Source organism: Equus caballus, chromosome 3, assembly GCF_041296265.1.
Source record: "Equus caballus isolate H_3958 breed thoroughbred chromosome 3, TB-T2T, whole genome shotgun sequence".
NCBI lineage: Eukaryota > Metazoa > Chordata > Mammalia > Perissodactyla > Equidae > Equus > Equus caballus.
Window position 1 is genome coordinate 63,159,486 of NC_091686.1, and position 22,709 is coordinate 63,182,194.

The 22,709-nt window shown below is 37.8% G+C and overlaps 1 long non-coding RNA gene across 1 annotated transcript in view; it reads right to left on the reverse strand.

Moving 5' to 3' along the window:
- LOC111772875 (uncharacterized) overlaps positions 1-22,709 on the reverse strand; it is a 310,896-nt gene that overhangs the window by 13,401 nt on the left and 274,786 nt on the right. Inside the window, exons 12-14 of the long non-coding RNA XR_011437075.1 lie at positions 6,685-6,842; positions 3,056-3,254; positions 2,440-2,548 (exon numbers count right to left, since the gene is read on the reverse strand). This is a non-coding gene — a long non-coding RNA (uncharacterized lncRNA). The remainder of the gene's footprint in view (positions 1-2,439; positions 2,549-3,055; positions 3,255-6,684; positions 6,843-22,709) is intronic.

The following is a 22,709-nucleotide window of genomic DNA, read 5'->3' on the forward strand; positions in this document are numbered from 1 at the left end:
AAAGTAAGTAACCAATATACATTACTGTTATAATAATCATCATTGGTATTTTAATCATCAAACAATATTTATTGAGGACCTACTATAGAGGCTGTTAAGGATGCAAATACCAGTAAGATGTGATTTTCAGCTTTCATATATCTCACAATCTAGACCTCAAACAGATAATTTAAAAACAATGAAAATATGAATGGTAGGGATAAGCTGAAGAAATAGCACAAGGAAAACACCACTACTATGCCCTGAGTAGTCCAGAGGGCTTCCTGGCAGAGATAACTCTGGAGAAACAGTCCATAGGATTATCTAGGAGTTTTTCAAGCAAAGAAATATGAACAAGGCATTGTCATCAAAGAGAGCAGTATGACAAAGCCATACATGCAGGAGGATTATAATCAGTTTCAAGAACAAATTTCAAAACAGAGAAAGTGAGAGATGGGATTGAAGAAGTAGAAACTTGGTAATTAAGGGCATGACAAATTGTATGACAAATTAGGAAACTTGAACCTTCTTTTTTTGGCAACGTGAACTAATATGACGTGTTTAAGAAATAATACAGCATTATCAGATGTTCACTGGCTGGTCACTGACAACTGAGTGGAAGATGAATCTGAAGGGGACGAGAAAAGAAACAGGGTTACTGCAAGAGTCCAAGTGGGAGACAAGGAACAAAAATAAGGCATTGGAGAGGAGAGAAGTCAAAGAAAACATGTGAGCCCCCAGAAGTGCTTAACTGCATGTGGTTCAAGTTGAGGTTGGTAGGGTAGATAGTCATGGGGAGTCCAGGAAAATGGAAACAAAAGAAAGGGAAGCTTCTACTGGCCAAACTCCTTCTAGAGAAGTGTGCAAATAAGTTACTCCCAGATATCTGGTGAGAGTTCATTCTCAACCACTCTTACGATGTCATATGCTTGTCTCATTCTTCATGGTGGTGAAGACATGTTTTTGAGGACTTACCAGTCTCCATTGACTTTTACTGTCTTTTCTAGTCAACCTTTGCATTTTAAATGCATTCTACTTGCAAGCAAGAAGAAATTCAAAAGAGCAAGCCTTCCAAATAGGACGCAGAAGATCGAAAGTCATTTTTATTTTAATGAATTACTACAAAATGGATTACATGCTGTCAGTCTAGTTTCTATAGCTGATAAATGGGAATAGCAGAATCCATGCCTTCCTTTCATGTGAGCAATTGAGCAAGACGTGTAAGGACTTTTAGCAACAACAACAACAACAACAAAAGCACTAAAATATTCTAATCCTTTTAAAATATCAAACGCATTGTCAAGGTGATTAAGTTTTCATTTGAATAAAGTCCCCTCCCTCTATATTGTGAGATTCTTAAACATAGTTAAATTAACAAGCATTTGTTGGTATCCAGAATGCCAGACTCACTGTAAATTGAGCATGTTGCTTACAGCATATTCTTGTAAGTCCTAACTCACCTAGCTCTGAGGGTTTTCTGATTTTTATTGAAATCCTTTCACTTCTCCTTTCCATTGGTTTTCAAACATCTCAATTTTATAATCCTTGTCTATAGCAAATTAGAATGCTGATCTATTTTCATAATTCTAGATTTTGACTGCACACTTATATTTCAAGATAGTCCACTATTTTCACACAAACATCAAATATAAATTCTAAATCAATAGAATGTGCCTAAAAATGTGAACGTGCATTGTAACTTTGCAAGGTTTTACTCTTATTCATTTTCCTAGTATATATATGACAGGAAAGAGGAGCTGATTATATATTTGTTAAATGAATGAGTGAAAATATTGTCTTAGTCCAAGACAAAGTCTCCGTCAGATAGGTTATCATTCCTAAAATGATACTCAACTTGTAGGGAAAAAAAATTGCCTTGATTTTCCCCTTTCTTATGACAGGATTCATTCAAACTCTTTTTTTTTTTAAAGATTTTATTTTTTCCTTTTTCTCCCCAAAGCCCCCCAGTACATAGTTGTATATTTCTCGTTGTGGGTTCTTCTAGTTGTGGTATGTGGGACGCTGCCTCAGCGTGGTCTGACGAGCAGTGCCATGTCCGCGCCCAGGATTCGAACCAACGAAACACTGGGACGCCTGCAGCGGAGCACGCGAACTTAACCACTCGTCCACGGGGCCAGCCCCTCAAACTCTTGATCACATCTCCCAATGACAAATATTTATCTTCCTCAGCGATCTCCATCATGAAGCTATATACTAAGACAACTATATACAGGGGCAGAACTTGGTCTCTATTTTTTCCAAATGATGAGGCATATAGATGGTACTATATTTCAACTTGGCAATGTGTGTGGTGTGTGTACTGTGTAACTTGAGCATCAGAAAGAAGAAATCTATAGGAATCTCTTGTGTAGTGAGAATAAGTATTAGAATATAATTACTCAACAGATCTAGCAACAAAATTCTTCTAAGTAACTTTAATCTACCCCAAAGGTAACTTACAGATTCATATTTCTTTCAAACCATCAACAAGTAGGACCTGCAGCAGGATCCAGGACTCATCATAGGTCCTAGTTTTTAGTCTTTGGGAAACTAGCACGTAGCTTTTTCCCTGGAAAGCAAAAGAAAAGGAAAATAAACTATGTTAAGTTTCTTCTGTGCACTTGGCTTTCGATTAGATACTCTTATGAATATTACACTAAGTTGTGATCACTAGGAGAGTAGCCATCTTGAATGTGCTGTCCAAGCCTACCAGTGCCAAACACACAGTGGATGTTCAATAACAATAACAATAGCTGAGAACGGCTGGGTACTCGTTATTCTCTGTGCGCTGTTCCAAGCACTTTTCATCTAACTAATGCATTTGATTCTCATAGCCATGCTACAGAGTAGGTATTATATCCATTTTATAGATGAAGAAACTGAAGCTAAGAGAGGTTAAGCAACTTGCCCAAAGTCACACAAGTAGCAGGGCTAGGATGCAAATTTGCGTAGTCCGACTTCATAGCCCATGCTTAATCTCTATGTTAGACTTGTCAAATGAACAAATCAACATTGTTTCCCTTAGGAACTGGTAACTTTTTATACTGAGATAGCTCCGAAATTGATGCAAATGTACCTTTTCCAAAGCCACAGTGCTCGCCTTCTGTTGCACAGATAAAGCAGTAAGTTTCCCTCTCGCTTTGTAAATCCCAGGTAAAAGCTCTTTCCTCCGCACTTCACCTCTTGTTCTTCACAGCTCAGTACTAATCATCAGCCCATAATGCAGTGTAGAATTGCCAACACCATCCCGATGATGTAGTTATTTCCAATTGGCACTTGGGAGCAGTGAGGATAGGAGGCATTACTCATAGCCAAGAGTACAGATGTTTCTAATTGCTTTCCATTACCAAGAATAACAGCTGTTTACATCTATCAGCAAATAATTCACAAGAGCTCCAGACTATTAAGATAACACACCCCACCTGGTCACCATCACAAGTTGTCAAGGCCAAGATAGAGGCTGCCAGAATCCCCTTCTGTATCTCTGTTCATCAACTGACAGCATGTGTCACCTTCAGATATCCTTATGCTACCCCACAAGCTCTGGCTTCTTGGTGGCCTGACACATCAAATGGACATATGGATTCTTCATGGCTTTGCAGTAAATGTTTTATGGTTATCTTGCAGCCAAGGGCAGCTGACATGGAGGAGCAAGGGACTTGCAAATAGCCTGATGAAAGAATTTCTGCACTTTTTTTCACAGAAGAGGATGAAGTGTTCTGCTTAGAGGAGTTTCGCAGCTGCGACGTACTTAACTTCCTTTAACGCACCAACAAATTGCCTCGGGTGATAGATTATGCAGTTCAATAGCATCGCAGGGACCAGGTCACATGCTTGGATATAATCCCCAAAATGGACACACACTGTTAACAGTTCAGTGAACTTTATGACACAGTTTTATCGGCCACAAAAGAATACAAATATTGCAACACATCATAGATATTTGGAGTTAAAAAGACCAATAGCACCTCCGTGCCAATGCAACACTGATCCCTACTGCATATTTTTTTCCCAGTCTAGTTTAAAGTGACTCAGGCAATTGGTCTCTACTATTTTTTTTTCCTATGGAGACTATTCCAGAGTCTAATACAACGTTCTGTGTTCCAGCTTCTTCTGAATTTACGTCTGAAATTGACTCTCCACACATTAAAACACACATTTTTTTAATCCATGGATTTTTTTGACCTATAAAAATAATAGAATATCATCTATTTAAAATTACATGAGTATCTACAAAACTATGTAAACTAAAAATTGTCTTATGGTTTGTGGCAGCTTGTCTCCAAAGTGCCCACTACCACCACTTCCTCCCTTCCTTACGCTTGTATGCTGTTCCCCCATCAAAAGGTGGAAGCTATGGAGTCCTTTGAATCTGGGCTGGCCTCTGATTGCTGTGACAAATAGAATATGCCAGAAGTGATACTTGCCAGTTCTGGGCCTAACTCTTAAGAGAACCAGCAGTTTTGTTTCCCTTTTCTTGAACTCTAGATCTGTGGGAAGCCAAGTACCATGGAAAAACCCTGAAACATTGAGCCTTCCATAAGGAAGCCCAAGGTAGCCATGTGGAGGGATTGTATGGAGAAAAAGGGAAACCACCCTTTCCCCAGCTGCTCAGCCATCCCAGCCCAGGTGCCAGATGAGTGAGAGAATGAGCAATTTAAACATTCCAGGATCCCAGCCATCCCAAACATCTCTAGCTGTTCAGGCCACTCTAGCTGAGGCTTTAAATATATTGAAGGAGAGACAGGCTGTCTGTGAATTATTGACCTACAGAATTGTGATCATAATAAAATGCAGGGTTTTTTTTAATGTTATGCGGCAATTGGTAACTGGAACACAACCCCCACTCCACTTTCCATGAATCTCTCTCTGTTACTTCTTTAGCATCACTCCACAATACTAATGACACAGCCCACAGGAGAAAAATCTTCCTCTGAAATCATAGTTTGTACAATAAATGTCATTGTAGTTTCTAATCAAAAGAAACAAAAAGAAGAGAAGAAAGGCAAGTGCTCAAAATGTATCTTACTCCTTTTTTCCTCTAGTCCATGTCTTACTCCATTGTCAATGAGGGGTTTACTCTACCATATTGCCCATAAAATAAGCAATTATATATTTTAGGTTTCTGCTACGGCACAGGATATCAATTCAAATCACTGTACTTAGTTTTTCTGGTCCAAATATATATCAATCAGTCTGGTTTGAATTAGAATAAAAACATCACTTCCTTCAAGGAAATTTGGTTATTTTAATAAAACTCCAACAAGTTTGGGAAACTGACAGATTTTCCTTTTACAACATCAATTATAAATCTGCAGATGCTATTGGGAAAAGTACTAGTTGTGAAGCCTTAAGAAGTGCTTGTACTACTTACAAACATGTTGCTTTTACAATACAGCCTTATTTGTGTATATAGTATATACTATATACATGTGTGTATAAACACAACTATATATTTTAGTGAGGAATAGTTATATACATTAACAAACACATAATATTCTTTTTTTCTTTTATTTGAGGAAGATTAGCCCTGAGCTAACATCTGCCGCCAATCCTCCTCTCCATGTTGAAGAAGACTGGCCCTGAACTAACATCTGTGCCCATCTCCCTCTACTTCATATGTGGGATGCCTGCCACGGCATGGCTTGACAAGCAGTACGTAGGTCTGCACCCCGGATCTGAACTGGTGAACCCTGGGCCACTGATGTGGAACGTGTGAACTTAACCGCTGCGCCACAGGGCTGGGCCAACAAATACATGTTATTCTTTCAGTCACTTTATGTGTGCTTAATGGCCATGAAATAAGCACTGCATTAGAACACAGACACTCTGGGTTCCAGCTCACCATTGCAGCCTCCATACCACATCCTTACCTAATTCTCACAAGACTGGCGTGAGTTCCCTTTCATTTCTAGAAATGTGTTATTCTAATATGGTTTTACTGTACTTTCTTACCTTACTTATTGCTTATACATTAACTAATACATGGATTTATACAGCCAAATTCCTATTTCACAACATTTCTAGTATGAAATTTAACATTTCAACATTACTTAAATAAAAATTATTCTTATTTTGGAGCTGGCCTGGTGGCGTAGCGGTTAAGTTCACATGCTCTGCTTTGGTAGCCAGGGGTTCACCAGTTCAGATCGCAGGCACCGACCTAGCACAGCTTATCAAGCCATGCTGTGGCAGGCACCCCACACATGAAATAGAGGAAGATGGGCACAGATGTTAGCTCAGGGCCAATCTTCCTCAAAAAAAAATTTTTTTTTCTTATTTTATTGTAATTTTGTAGCAAAATTAGGAAATACCTATCTACTTCCCTCTTGCTAATAACTTTAAGATGCTAACGTACTAACATTAACTCACTTCCTATGTTGAAAAGAAATATTTCTCCTAATTAAATTCAATTATTTAGCAGTGGCCTGTTTTCTTAAACTATCAAGACATCATACCATTTAATGTGCAGAAAGAAACAAACGTTTTATGTTCCTTTTTACGAAGAGAAAAGTGCAGTGTTCTTAATTACTCATGAATATAGCTCAGTTTACAGGAAGAAAAGATTATGTGATTATTTGACGCTACATTGAGAGATCTTTAAAGTAAAGATGTCAAAGACATATAGTCATTTAAGTTTTTCTTTAGAAATTACATATGGTCTCGATTATTAGCACTCCAGTAAAACACAGAGCCTTTCCTTACCAACAGCGCAGTCTTAAGGTCGCAATGAAGAACTCTTCTCAAGCACAGTTAGGGCAGGGAAGAAAGCAGGGACAGTCAGCCTCCTTGATCTCTGTCGTTCACTTGCTCATAAGTTTTCCCTCAATCTTACATTTACACTCACATGATCTGTAAAAGACCTAATGGAATCAGAGTTTTAATTTCTGACATGAACTTGGTAATGTGGACTTTGTAAATGCCTGAAATGATACTGTATAAGTTATTCTTTACTCTGTTGATATAGGAGGCCTGCCTTGAGTTTGTATCACAGATTTTTCTTAACTTTTTTTTTTTAAATGATTATAGACTCCCTGGAAGTTTCAAAAACAGCACAGAGTCACTTGAACCTTTCATTCAGATTCACCAGTGTTCCACAGATTTTGAAATTTCCCCTTTCCATTGTCTTTATTAAAACACCAGAAGATAAATCTATTCTTAATAAACATGACAAAGTTGCTCTCACATTTGTCTTCAAGGGCTGCAGGAAGACAGCTAATTATTAATTAGATTGCAAGTAGAAGGATGCTAATATAGTACTGGTGAACATACTTGTTTCCAGGCTGGCATGATATGGCATGCAAGTTGGCATGCAGTGTTATATGAACATATGGCAGGCAGAAGCTGCTGTTTCCTCCCAGGAAACAGCAACGGAAACGTCAGCTCCCACAGTATTGAAGACACACACCCCAAAACTCCTCAATGCTGTTGAGGGCTTAGTGCACATGCCATTTCCCTGTCACTGGGATGGGGAAATAAACTCTTCATGTGGTGTCACGCCAGCAACCACAGGCACCCAAAGTCTGCTTCCCCCAAAGAGGAGGACGCAGAAGTAGGAGTTCTCCCTGAAGCTGTGTGTCAGAATACCATCTTGGGCTTTCTTTTCGCAGTTATGAGATTTCATCATAAAGAAACTTCTAGCTGGGAAGAACTCAACCATTCAAATAGTTTAGCCCTTTGCCTCCAAGCAAGTATGTGCTTAACAGAAGGATCTGTAAGGATCTATCTCCTCATTTTACAGTTGAAAAACAGAAACATTCTATGACTTGTCCAAATGTTGGGAGTCTGGATGAATAGTGAAGGCTTTCAGCGTTTCCAGAATTCCATGGCAAAAGCAGTTTATCTTTCATTATTAGTCTCTCCACAAGCATAATAATCTTCACTCTGAAAATTCATCCAACTCTTACCTAAATCTCTAACACTGAAATTCATTTTCTTCTTTCTGTTCTCCATGGCAATAAAGCACATTTAGTATGTAATAAACTTGCATCTTTCTGAAGATTATTATTAAGTTTCTCTCAGCTTTCCCTTAGTCAAAATACATAAAGTTGCTTCAGGAAGAAGGTTGTGATATAAGTCTATGCCTTTGATTATTTATGTCTACTCAAAGCAGTCCCATTTGCTTAAATATCTAAGCTTGACAGTATGTGACTGAATTATCCCCATTCTAGAAATTCTACCACATAATTTAACAGAACATGCTTTTTGTCTTTCACAGTGATTTTATTTAAACAAACAGTTGGAAATTCATTTGGTGGAATATGTTATTCCAAAAGACTTTACCAGTCTAATAGGATATTTCTTCATCGAAAGACTGGAGTCCTAATACGTCACCAATAAATCCACACTCCCCTTCCTCTTGGTCCTTGCCTTCTGCTCCCAAGTGAAGGGGTGACTCAGTAAAGCTAATAGGAACTGGGAAGGGAGGCATTCTCCCCGGGCTGACTGCACCCTGAAAGGGAAAACTCCTTGACTAGTTATTGGCAGAATTTCCCAGCTGCCTTCAACTGAAAGAAGACATTTTAAACATACTCCTTTCCCCACACAAAAGGATTCCTGAGTGTTGGGAGTGTAAGACTGTCAGCTTCTATAAGAACTTGGTTTCTGGAGGCACCAGCAAGCTGAACTGCAAACTGTGAGAGAGCCCAGGGCGTCAGGTGCCTGACCTAGCAATGCCATCATGCTGGGGGGTGAAAATCTGAACAACCACTGTGACTGGAAAGCTCAGTTTCTTGTGTCTCTCTTCAGGCAATCCTGGGAGTAGCTGTTTTTTTATTGCTGTGGCTGTTGTCATTATTGGACGTGTCTATGTGATCTGGTGTTTTTTCCGGGGGGGCAGAGTCCCCATCAGGATGCGTGCCAGGCAGAGCAGAATGCCATTACATGGAGAACCGCGGCTGCTGTGAGCGAGCTGCCGCCATCGCGGGGGATTTATCTCTGCAAGTGCCGATCATAATGGACTCCTTCACTAAATGACTTTGGATGAGCAGGGCTTTGGCAGAGGCCCTGCAAGTCCCACACTCTGTTATAAAACTGAATGCCCGTGTAATGGACGCTCAGGAGAAGTGCGGCTGTGAGGGCAGGTGGGTGGGAGAGAGTCATGGCTGAAAGGCATAGACAGCAGCACCGGAGGGGCTGCAGAGGAATGTCAGCCTGTGACCAAGTCTGCCCAACAGGCAAAAGGACCAAAGGTGGACCCAACAGTTTCGAAGGAATAAAGATAATTTTTACAAGGATTTCAATCATAATAGTTCTAGAGGGGAGAAACAAACAAACACATAGGATATTTTAATAGGTGGGTCAAGAGTGTTCTAAAGAAAAATAAGGCAGGACTAGGGGATAGACAGAGGTGCAGAGGGATTCGTGTTATTTTGTAAAACTTGGTCAGGAGACGCGTCTCTGATAAGTCGAAATGAGCTGAGGTCTGATGAGATGCGGGAGTAAGCCCTGCATGGAACTAGAGGAAGCATTTCAGGCAGAAGGAACAGTAAAATGCAAAGGCCCTGAGGTAAAAGTTCAAGCGCCATCAAACAGGAAAGAGCTCAGTGTGTTCAAAAAAACAGAAGACAGCACTGTGGGTGAAAGGAAGGAAGCTAGAGGGTGGGGGATGGGGATAGTCTTATGGGGAGCAGGGGGCCACATCAAATGGAGCCAGTGGTCTAGCATAATAATTTGAGGTTTCTCTCTGAGCGGAGGAGTACCAGTGGAGGGTTTCGAGCAGAGGACTGACTTGATCCCATCTAGGTTAAAAAAAATCACTCTTGCTCTGTGGTGAACAGACTGTAGGGGGACAAAAATGGAAGCAGGAATACCAGTTTGGAGGTTATTGAAGAAATCCAGAAGAGAAATGATGGTAGCTTGGACTAGGGTTGTATTAGCAGAAGCAGAGGAAAATGGGCAGACTTGAAATATAATCTGAAGGTAAAGCCAACAGGTTTTGCTAATAAATTGGATAGAGTGTTTAAGAAAAGGAGAGGAGCAAAGATAATTTCAGAGATTTTAATCCAAGCAACTGGAAGGATGGGATACCATTTACTGAGATGTGGAAGACTAAGGGAGGAAAAAGTTTGGGGAGAAAATTAAGTCTATTTTAGATATTTTAAGTTTTAAATGCCTATGAGATATTCAAATAGAGAAGCTGAGTAGGCAATTAGATATAGGATTATGGCATTTAGAACTCAGAGAGGTTCTATCAATGGGATCTAGCAGTGAGAAGGAAGTTAGCACAGGAGTCTCCTCAGGCTGGATGGTCATCAAAGCCATGGAGCTGGATGAGATCAACTGGAAGTGGGCATGGGTTAGAAAAAGTTCAAGGACTGAATCCTGAAGCAACCTAGCATTTAGAGAAAGGTGAGAATGTTCCATTAGTGGAGACTGAGAAGAAGTGGCCAGTGAGGCAAGAAAAATAAGAAGAATGCTGCTCCACTAAACACAGAAAATATTTCAAGGAGGGGGGTAACAGTGCCAAATGCTGATGATAGACTAAGAAATACAAGGAATAAGAATTAAACATTGGATTTGGCCATGCGAAGATCACCGGTGAGCTTGACAAAGTCAGCTACTTTGGGATGCTGTGGATAAGTTTTACCGAACGATGCAAAGACAATAGGAAGAAAGTTTGCAGGAGACAGTGAGAACAGACAACTCTTTCAATTAGTTTTGCTATAGAAGGAGCAGAGGAATAGGAGCTGAAGGGGAATGGTATGTTAAGGGAAATTTACTTTAACATGGAAGCTGGTACAGCTTGTTTGTATAATGATGAGAATGATAGAGATTTAAAGAAAATTTTAAATTCCAAGAAAGGAATCACTTGCAGTACAGAAGTCCTCAAAGGGAATAGGATCAAATGCAATGTTTCTCAAACTATCTGGTGATGAAAAACCAAGGTTTCCTCCCAAGTTTGTCGAAGACCAGTGCTTTTGTAAAACACAATACAAAAGAATTATTAGAATAATGAAATAAGAAAATAGTCACATTATACACAAGACCAATATTTTAAATTATGAGATTCAACAGACAAAAAGTCAACTCTATCAAATTACTATAAAAGTTTCTATACATTTATTTTCCATTTCTATGCTTGTCTCATCACAAACTGGTAACAGTTATCAGTCCATGACCAGCAGCAGCCCATGGTTTGTATTTTAAACAGGGCTGATCTAGTGTGCAAGAAGAAGCGTTGACTTAAATAAGAGAAAGAACAGTACACCCAAAGTTAAATGTTGAGAAGGCAGAATATATGGGCTGAGGTGAAGTCCATCCTTCTGGAGGATGCGGACGTTGTCTTCTGTTGGCTTACACTTCCTCCATGAAGATAGAGTGAGAGTGAAGATAGGGTATGGGGTATTGGAGGATTGAGGAGACAGAAAATTATAAAGTACTCTAGGAGAATGGGAGTATAAATTGACTAAGGAAATCTAGTAGGATTGGCAAGTAGTACAAAAGACTCAGTTGAGATCTTGGGTCATGAATTTAAAGTTAGTCCAGTTGGTATTGCTGTATATATTTTTTCAACCACAGATGCCTTCTTGGACCAGGTGTAGAAAAGGAGAAAGGATATATTTAACCAGGGTCAGAGAGGGTATGACAGAGAAGGCAAGGGAGGAGAAAGTGCTTTTCTGGTAACATCTCTCAGATAAATTCATTGTCCTACAACCCCACTGCCACCACTCTTATAAAAGCACTCATTGTTAAGTGTCTTATTTGCTGTAATAATCTTCTAAATGATTTTCCTTTGCCATTGGATCCTGCATATTATAACCACATTAATCTTGCTAAAACTCTACATTCATGATCTCATTCCGTTAGCCCAAGAACTCAAGGTGCTTCCTTTTTGCTCTAGATACAAATTCCACCAGCCATTTAAGACCTCCCAGAGCTCATACTTTCATCTTCTGAAGCACACAGGGTCAATTCTTCAAGTCATTGTTCATTGTTAATTTCCTATCTCGTACATGTACACACATACACAAACACAAGCACCAATATGTATAGACCCCAGAGGAATGGCTTTCCTGTTCTGCATGTCATCCAGATCCTACACTGCCTTTAAGACTTTTGAAATCATATTTCAATTTAGTAAACTGTTATTGAATAGCTACTATACACCAGTTACTGTTCTACATAAAAGAGATTAAAATATCTTATGATTTTCTTGCTCTCTCTCTCTCTCTCTTTTTTTTTTTTTTTTGGTGAGGAAGATTACCCCTTAGCTAACAACTGTTGCCAATCTTCCTCTTTTTGCTTGAGGAAGATTGTTGCTGAGCTAACATCTAGGCCAATCTTCCTCTATTTTTTGTATGTGAGATGGAGCCACAGTATGGCTTGACGAGCAGTGTGTAGGTCTGTGCCTGGGATCGGAACCTGCAAACCCCGGGCCACTGAAGCGGGGCACACAAACTTAACCACTATGCCACTGGGCCAGCCACCTTGCTCCCTTTTTTGATCCAGACAACATTGTTCTTTCCTTTGTCTGAACTTTTATAGAATTTATAGTTTATAACATGGATATATGTATTTTGACTATTTATGCTTTAGGTATTCTCTAGCTATTTTATTTATTTAAATCTTGTCATCCCCATTATTGTGTAAGTTTCTAAATGGTAGAGACAGTTTTATATTTCTTTTATATCCTTAACATGGTGCTAGATGTAGAATACTCATTTAATAAATACTTGGTGACTTCACATGCTTATTAGGATTTGGGAACTGCATGGTTTTGAAATAGTAGAGTTCACAGAAAGTTTAATATTTATGCCCTTTAAAACACATCTACTTTACCAATTAGGGTGTCTTTGGCTTCAATTAACAGAAACTCGACTAACAATGACTTAAACAAATACAGTTTCTTTTTTCTTATAAAAGTCCATAATTAGGCAGTACCTATGATTGGTTCAGCTACTCAAGGATACAAACTCTATCATCATTTTTTTGTTGGGCTTCTCGCTTCATGATAGCAAGCCTCATTTAAAGAAAGAATGCAGAATTGGAGTGTATTTGCAAGAGACAGAGATTTCTCCCTTTTGTTGAACAGCAAGATGTTTCTCATACGTTTCCCAACTTCCCCCTATTTTACGAGCTATTACTCAGTCATATTGCCACCCACAGCTACAAGTGAGACTAGAAAAGTAACTATTTAGATTTCTTCAACCTCCATAGTAAGAGGAGGCAAAGGCTGAGGGAAATAAGAAGAATAATGGTATTAACCAAATATTTGTTTGTTTATAACATTTGTCTAGCTCATTTCTTCCAAGCAAACTCATTCATTCTTTGCACAGTTCTCCAATTCTAAAATATCACACTATGCTATTTCCCCTATGTTTAACAAGTTTGTCCTTCCATGATTTTCAGCAGAGGTTCTAGCTCTTCCTTGTATCTACTAACATAATCAGAAATTGTACTTCTGGTCACTTGATTATTCAGTTTTAGGCACCAGAATATTATTAGGATTGTTTGAAGCCTGGAAATAAATCCATGACACCCCTATCCCCAACATTCGGTTCATACCATTAGATTCAAAGATTTTAGGTTTGCCTCAAATATCCACTTGTCTCAAACATATTAATAGCTTTTTGAAAATAAAAAGAGAGGAAGAGGTGTCCCCTGGAAACACTAGATTATAGATGAATAAGTAGATTTCTAAACTTTAGTGTTTTTTAACATTTTTAATATGCTAATATCCCATCAACTCTCCAAAAGGGGCAGATAACATGCAGTGTTTTTCAATATATTTAACATGATTTATTTATGTTATTACTAATATTTAGCATGCTTTATTTTTTCAGAAAGAATGTTGTAGAACCAATATTTGAAAGAAAAACCTTTCAGAATGCTTCTCTAGATATTTTTATAACTTGGATGCCTATTTCTGTTCAAGACCTAAGGACTTTGGACCTTAAATGACTTAAAATGGCACAGAACACAAATCTCGGTTCAATCCTACGGCCCCAGATTTTTCCCAAAAGCCTTATACGTTTCAAATTTGAGCTTCTGAGTGATTATTATTCCCCAGTTGATCCACTCACAAGGTTTTAGCTCTAGTCCAGGATATAGGCACACTGTGTCCCTATCCTATCCCCACCTCTTCTCCTACATCAGTGACACAAATTAATGTGAAAGCCATGACCATCTGAGCTTTTCCATTCCACTAATTCTTAGATTCTATTATGTATATCGTTTACTTGGAAAGTATACTGAATATAGTATAATACAACTTTCTAAAGATACACTGTTTCCTAATGAAATAGTGGAATCATAGAAGGTGTTTCAAAGGTCATTTGGTCTCACACTCAGCCAAAATCTGAAGCATCCAAGGCAGATGGCGGCCTGGCCCAAGGGTGTCCAGCCAGACCAAATGTAAAAGCCAAAATTTACCAGTGTCATCAACAAAGGGCTGCATTAAAAAAAAGGCAAAACTAGGCTATTTATTATGCAGAATAAAATCTTTATTAGAGAACCCCCAAATGTCTCAAGGGTGTCATTTTATTTTAGCACCTTCAAAAGTTATTTAAATTGTATACCAATGTGCTGACTAATGCAATTCTTAACCTTTTCTTCTCATTGTCACTTCAAGGCCTGCTGACATAGTTCTAAAACGTAGCATATAGCCCTAAGGCCAAACAGGATCCACCACTGGTTTTTATAACACCACAGACATAATATTTAGAAAAGACTTAATAAAAGTGATTTAAAAGAGCGATTTGCTAGTTTTAAAGGAACTCTCCAAAACACTTCATGTTTTGTTTTTTTCTCCCCAATATTCCTAGCCAAGTAAATAAAGTGTTTTAGAAATGAAAAAAAATAAGTTTCAGTGAGTATGAGTGACTTCTCCAAAGTCAAAGAGATAGTAGGTACATCATCAGGATTTCAACTCCTGTTGAAATGGAGTTGAGTTTCCCTTTCCTTCTTGCTAGAGGTTATTTCCAGGCCTTCTGTGTTCAAACGGCTTCTCTTCTTTAGTCTCAATCAGTGTTCAGCAAAAATCAAAAACTGCTGAATATAATCCTGAATGTGCCTTCCTGGCCCAGAGGATAGATAGTAGGTATTCACAGAACATGGAAACAGAAACTCTGTGTATACTATGTCTAAAGTCCAAATTCATTCTACCCTACCCTACCCTACAGTGGGTACAGAGATGGCCTAGTCAAGTGTCAATCAAGTGTTTATGGTTGGAATTTGGATATTTAAGAAGCTGATTTAAAACAGCATTGTATCCTGGAAAGATGGCAACTATGGCGGCAGCATAGTTTTTGCATTTTCCAAAATCCCCACATCAGAATAGATGGTAAAACAAAAATCAAGGGACATCTACAACAAAACTAAATGACAAAGTATCCCAATTAACCTCAAAATAAAAGTGAGTGAGGACAAACCACCAACAGCCACAAGATTTGTGTGTTACTGGCATTTGTGCAGACCGTAGAAGGAAATAATAGAATATCTGATTAACCTCAGATTAAGACAACCCCAAAATACCAAACAGGTATTTGCTGAAAAGTACAATGAGCCAAATTGACACAGCATCTAAAATTGTCAAGGGTTTTGCCCAATCTAATAGAAGGTGAATCTAACAAGCCTGTAGTAAGGCATAAAGAATCTGCTGCATTCTGGGCCCTATAAAACTCTCAAAAATGACCCATTAGGGCTTCCTTGAAAGATGGGTCTCCACACTGAGATGAAACTTCCGGGAGTGATAAAAAAGTGAATAGGAGACATTTGAAATGAAGAAATGTAAAGCTTTGGATATAAGTCAAAGAGAGAAACAAAGCTAGGAAATCTAGAAAGCTATCTGAACCAAGCCTTTTTCTATGATTTCAGGAAAACTAAATTCACATAAATATAAATAGAAAAGTATCGAGTCTCAACTCATAGAAGGTCACTAGAAGAGAATATGAGGTAAAAAATATCCCTGCAGACAATAAAAGCATGCCACAAAAGCATGCTCAAATATAAATCAAAATGGCAGCATGCATTCCAAAATCAGCTAAAATGCATTAATAAAATGATACAAGGTATGAAATAACAGCAAAATCAGAAATAGAAAAGCTCCGAAATGAGGTGACAGATGTTAAAGAATTAGAGAGAAAAAATCTTTAGGGGCCTGCCTCACAGCCGAGTGGTTAAGTTCGTACGCTTGGCTTCTGCGGCCCAGGGTTTTGCCGGTTCGGAGCCTGGGCGAGGACCTAGTACTGCTCATCAAGACATGCTGAGGCAGCGTCCCACAGGGCAGAACTAGAAAGATCTACAACTAGAACATACACTATGTACTGGGAAGAAAGAAAAAAAAAAGATTGGCAACAGATGCTAGCTCAGGGCTAATCTTTAAAAAAAAGAAAAAAGAACTTCAAAAAGAAAAAATCTGTAGAAATGAGATCAAACTAGAAGTAACACAAAAGTGAATAAATAGAACAAAAACGGTGAAAGAGAAATATAAAATAAAAAGAGGGAACTTTTAGAATCAACGAGAAATGAAGAAAGAGATAAAAGGGTATTGAAGGCGGCACATATTGAAGATAAGCAAAGAGCCAACTGACAGATAATAGGGGACCTAAAGAAGAAAACCAAAGCAAGGGACTAAATACTAAACTAAACACTAACGAAAAGCAAAATTCAAAAAAACTTTTTAAAAATTGATTGTTAAGAAATTTGAAACTGCACATTGAAATATCATTGCATATCCAAGAATATTGACACACAATGTTCTACACCAAGATTACATATACTTATATGTATAATATCACATATATATGAAAAACATCCTTTACACATCTAGGACAAAAAGAGCAAATGACACACAGGGGACACAATTAAACTAGCATCGTATTTTCTTACAGCAACACTGTATGCCAAAAATAAGAGGGAGGAGTAACATATTTAAGATTCTCAGGGAAAGAAAATGTGAGCTGAGAATTTCATTTCCAGAAAAACTTACCTACAAGGACAAAGGGCATAGAAAATTTGTCACAACATGCAAGTACTCAGAAAATATTGTTCCCAGGAACTCTCCCTGAGGAATCTTCTAGAGAACAAGCTTCGTTCAGATAACCAAAATGACTAGAGAAATATCAGCACAAGGACTTGTGGTGAGCATTAAATATACAGTTACTGGTGGAACTAGTATTAAATGAGAAGTAAAAGACAGAGTAAATAATGTAATGGTTACATGTTCTGTCTCTGTAGCAACAGTGTAACTCTAAAACATGGGGGGAAAATGGGAGGGAATATGCAAAAGAAATTTTAACTCTTTTAAATAATTACAGTGAGATAATAGAAATAGCATTGTTTTTTGAGACTGTTATGTATATATTGTTGGATAAAGCAAACGAGTAATTTTTGGATATTCTATCTTCCTCTGTGAACCTGAGAATTAGGACAGGAAAGAAGCATCTCCTTATAAAACTATCCCAGCTAATTTATAAACCCAAAATAGGATTAAAACTGTGCTATCTAGAGAGCTGGCCCTGATGTCCTGATGGTTAAAGTTTGGCGCTCACTGCTTCAGTGGCCTGGGTTCATTTCCTGGGTGCAGAACCACACCACCCATCTGTCAGTTGCCATGCTGTGGTGATGGTTCACAGAGAAGAACTAGAAGGACTTATAACTAGGATATATAACCATGCACTGGGGCTTTGGGGAACAAAAAAAAAAGAGGAAGATGGCAACAGATATTAGCTCAGGGTGATATCAGCCCGTGCTATCTAATATGCTAGTCAATAGTCACATGTGTCTATAGAGCACATGAAATTTGACTCGTCCAAAGTCTTCTTTCACTTTCTGATGGCTTACCTGCCTTTTTTCTATTAATTCTGAAAAGTCTTTTTCTTTGTTGGATATAGGTTTTGAGAGTATTTTATCTCATTTTGAGGCTTACATTTTCATTCTCTTAAAGGTATCTTTTGGTGAACAGTAGTACTTAACTTTCATATAGTCTTCTGCGCATTTTTTAAAAAAGCTTTTCTTAACTCAAGATCTTTCTGGTCTTTCATTTATGTGACTTGCCTATGTCACAGAATTGTTAAAATCAAATGTGATAATGGATATGGAAGTGCTTTCCAAACAGTTAAGCAGTTATCATTGGTTACTATAATTTACAATGAATATGTTTAATGAACTTCAGAGTCACATAGAACATAATTAACATCTCATCTCTGACATTTATTATCTGAGTGAATTTATGCAAGTGAATACTTCTGCAGTTCTCAGTTTCCTAATCAATGCAATAATAATACTATCTAACTGATAGGGTTATTGTAAAGGTTAAATTAGGCAATGCATGTAAAGTACTTATTGTGGCAACTGGCTAAGGTAGGTTAAAAGTCAGTTATCATTTTCTTATAATTATGGTAGCATTGTAGGTGAACAAGAGAAGACGGAGCCCGAAATTCTTGATTCCTAGTAATAGCAAATTTCTTTAAGAAGAGAAGTACAGTGAATTATTTTTGTGCCCAGAATACTTTCATTTTTATTATTAACACATAACTTCTTTTCTTTGTATTTGCCATCATTTTCCACTCAAAATAAAATTATTAACCAAAACATTAAACTAAAAATTCTAACAATTTTTATTTTCAGATGTTATGAAATGGAGTTCTTACACAAAACAATCTTAAAATCAGTCCCAACTTCAAAAACACTATAGCTCAACGTAGTTGGCTCTCTCTTCTCTATGAAGTTGGCTTATTCAAGCAGGTTCTTTTATTTCCCCTGCTGAGTCACCAGAGCCATGGTTTTGAAGTAAGATATGTGGGTTTGATTTCCAGTTCCTTCACTCACACCTTAGTTTCCTTATCTGTGAAGCGGAGTAATAACTCCTATTGCTCAGATTTATCATTTAGGAATTTGAGGCAGTACAAATAAAGAAACTAATATGATACCTGGCAATACTAAGTGTACACTAAGCAGTGACTATTAGTCTTGTGGACCCCAAACCCTGAATCTCTCAAATGTCAAAGCAGTTCCACGTGCAGCATTCTGTTTATGGTTTACTCTTGATCAATAGTAATCAACTCTGAAAAATAATTTACATTAAATCAATTGCCAAACATTGTTTAGCAAAACCATATGGTTAAAGTCAGAGTTCTGAAGTCAGACTGCCTGGGTTTGAATCTCAGCTCTGCCCTTTGTTAACTATGTAACCTTCCTTAATTTCTCCATGCCTCAGTTTCCTCATGTGTAAAATGGTGATAATAATACTAACTAATGAAATTAAATGAGTTAATATTTGTAAAGCAATAAGTATAGTACCTGTCATATAGTAGCTCTATATAAATGTTTGACTGAAAAATAAATAAACAGTATATATGTCACTTGGAAATATATTCTTAATCAGTTTGTTTCTTCTAAGAAAAAGGTCAAAGCCTTTTGAATATTTCTTTGAAGTCCCACCAATCCTAAAATAGTGTTATGTATCTCATTCATAAATTAATTTATTTAACAAACATTTATTGAATACTTAATATATTTCAGGCCCCATGGTATCTCTCAAGAGAGCTAAGACATATAGACAAGCATTTACAATATAAAAATTGCTATGCTGTACCAACTAGATTGATCCTTGGTGTATCTTGCTCTTTAGACCTTTCAATTTTAATTTTCACTATTAGATGGTGCAAAGGATAACTTACGATGAGAGTTTAACAACTACAAAAGAAGCCAATATATGTTACTGGCTCTGAGGATGCAAAAGGAACTGAGAAAATAGTTGAAAACATCCTTAATACGTATGAAAATGCTTTGTTCCTCTTTATGGATTATGACAAGCTGCAAGGAACCCCTATGTGATGGACAGAAGACAGATAAACAGAAATACTTCCCTCTTGAAAGATGCCTGTACAATCTAAAACAATTAATCTTGTTGGAGTCAGTCAGCTCTAATGGTGCTGCCTGGCATGGGCCATTCATCAAAGCACACCGATTCATCACACAGGACCAGACACATCGCTTGACAGGTCTGCCACTCCTGCCACATGCCTAGATGCCTGGCAATCTGTGTAAGGCAGAGCAAGCCCTGAGAAGTTATTTATGTTTGTCTTTAAAAGATGGAATCTGAAGCTATTCATACTCAATACTATTGATTCTAATGAAGATGTCAACAGAAACCTACCTCCTCTCCTGACACAAAGCTCATCTATTTTGACAAATAAAAGTCTGACAATGTGTCCTCCTCTCAAACTCAAAAGTCTAGGCATGACAGATCATTCTTGTCAGCATATGTATATTTTCTCGTGTCTCTCATTTAAAAAAAATAAAACCTTTATAAGAGCTAACATCCCCTACAGCTACTGTCCCATTTCTCTGATCGCTATTTTTAAAAGTATTTCTTTAATTCTAATTCTTCTTGATTCTCTAGTCAGATTTTCATTACTCCATTAGAATCACTCATGTCAAGGTCACCAACAACATACTTCTTGCCATATCAATGACCAGATTTTGGCTCTCCTTCCTCTCTCTCAAACACTTCCTCCACTGCACTTCTGGAAAACCAACTGGTTTTCCTCCTACTTCACTGATCACTCCTTCTAAATCTCCTTTCTTGGCTTCTCTTCTTTTTAACTGCTAGCTGTTGGTGTGCTCCAGAACTCAATGCTCAGACTCTTCTCTTCCCTATACTTACTCCCTAGTGATCTCATCCTGTCCAATGCCTTTAAATACCATGAACACGCAACAGATTCCACAATTTGATAACTCTATCCTGGACCTTTCCCCAAATCCATATTTTTATACTCACTGCCTATTTGATGTCTCTGCTTGAATGTATAAGAGGCATTCAAACTTAACTCATCCAAACTAGAACTATTGGTTTTCCCCCAAAACATGAGTATCTCCTAGTCTTTCCCATCTCAGTAAATGCTATGTTCCCCACCACTCATATCCAAAACCTTGCAGTCATGTTTTATCCCTCTCTTATCCTCCCGACACTCCCTCTACAATCAACCAAAAGTCCTGTTGAATTTAACTTCAAAATATATCCCAAGTCTGACTTCTACTCATCACTTCTACTGCCACTGCTTCATCATCGTCTTTCACTTCAACAACTTCAAGAACCCCTTAACTGGTCTCCTTGCTTTCTTTCTTGCCCTTCTTCAGTATATTCTTCATTCATATATAATTTTTAAAAGTATATATCATGTCTTTCCCTTGCCTAACACATTTAATGGTTCCCTATTGCACTAGAATCAATTCCAAATTCTTCGCCATGGCCTTTGAGGCCTTGTGTAATCTGGCCCTTGTCTATCTCTTTAACATCATCTCTTTCCACTTCTCTCACTCCTTTTCAGTTCACTGGCCTCCTTCCTGATCCTCAAATGTTTTCCTGCCCTACAATGTTGTAATTGTTGCCTTTTCCTTAGACATACTTCTCTCAAAGCTGCAATGTGAAACTCTTCTCACTTTATTTCATTATCTGATCAAATTTCACTTTTTAGAGAAGTCTTCTCCAATCACTTTCCTTCTTTCCATCATTCTCTATGTCATTATCATGCTTTATTTTTCTTTATAGCACTTCCCTGCAATTTATATTACATTTCTATATTTACTTAATTATTACCATTTATCTCCCTAATAAAACGTATGTTCCATGAAGACAAATACTCAATCTCTTTTGTTCACCTTTATTTCCCTAGTTCTAGAAGAGTGCCTTTTGCATTTTAGGTGCTCAACAAATAATACTAAATGAGTGAATTTTTAAAATTAAAGCATTGGGATAAGTAATCTAATAAGGTTCCTTCTTATTCTCAGATCCTCTGGTTCCAGGTCATTAAGAGTTGTCTCCTTTAAGAACTTCTGCTGGGATTCAATTTCCTATGAAGTGGATAGTTGGAAGAATATGGGTAAATGAAGAAGGAATTGGGATGAATAGATTGCAAGGAAGCCACTCCAGGGAAAACTGGAATGCAAGACGGTGGGGAGCTGGGCATGAAATTCAGCAGTGACAAAAAAATCTGGAAAAAATAATAGGTTTCCAAGTGAACAATCAAATGTTTATGATACAGATCTAATAATGATCTTCCCTGTATATGGTTTCCTAAGCTGGACAAACATACCATTCCCCCCTGGACCTATGAAGATGAACAATCAAAATACCTATGGATAGTTGCAGTAATCACTCCAAATTCCTCCAGCCCTGAGCTTTTTCCCAATCTGTTTTGCACCATTTTCTAACTCACACCCCACTCTGAACTCCTGGCTTTAGGACCAGGGCCTCAAATCTTACCTGTGCAGCAGCACAGAGAGTGTTTGAACCCCCTCACATCCCTGACTTGACTTATGGCTCCAGATCTCTGGAGCCTATGACCTTCCATGGGAGTCTTCTTGCCTTGCCCTTGGCCTCAAGAAACCAAAACTGAGCCCTAGTCACTCAGGTAGCACTCCTGCCCCAGCCCTTATTGTCTTGAGAGAGGGTGATTCTGACAGATTAGGAAAAAGAACAAATTTCTAGATCAAAGAAATTTGAATTCTAAGTGAATCTCTGTAATGAATTTATAATCCAATGATTAGTGGATTTAGTCACATTCAAGGTCTTTTTGCATTCTTTATACAAGTATATCAATTAATTAAATGAAATGATACTTGTTAAGGGTTTAGCTCACTATTTCACATGTACTGTGATGATTAGTACTCTATTCTAAACTGCCTGAGGAACAGATGTAAGCAGGTTCAATTGATGAATTTAAACACATTTTTCAAGGAGTGTTAAATAAGTCTATTTTAAAAATTTAATTGCCACTTACTTT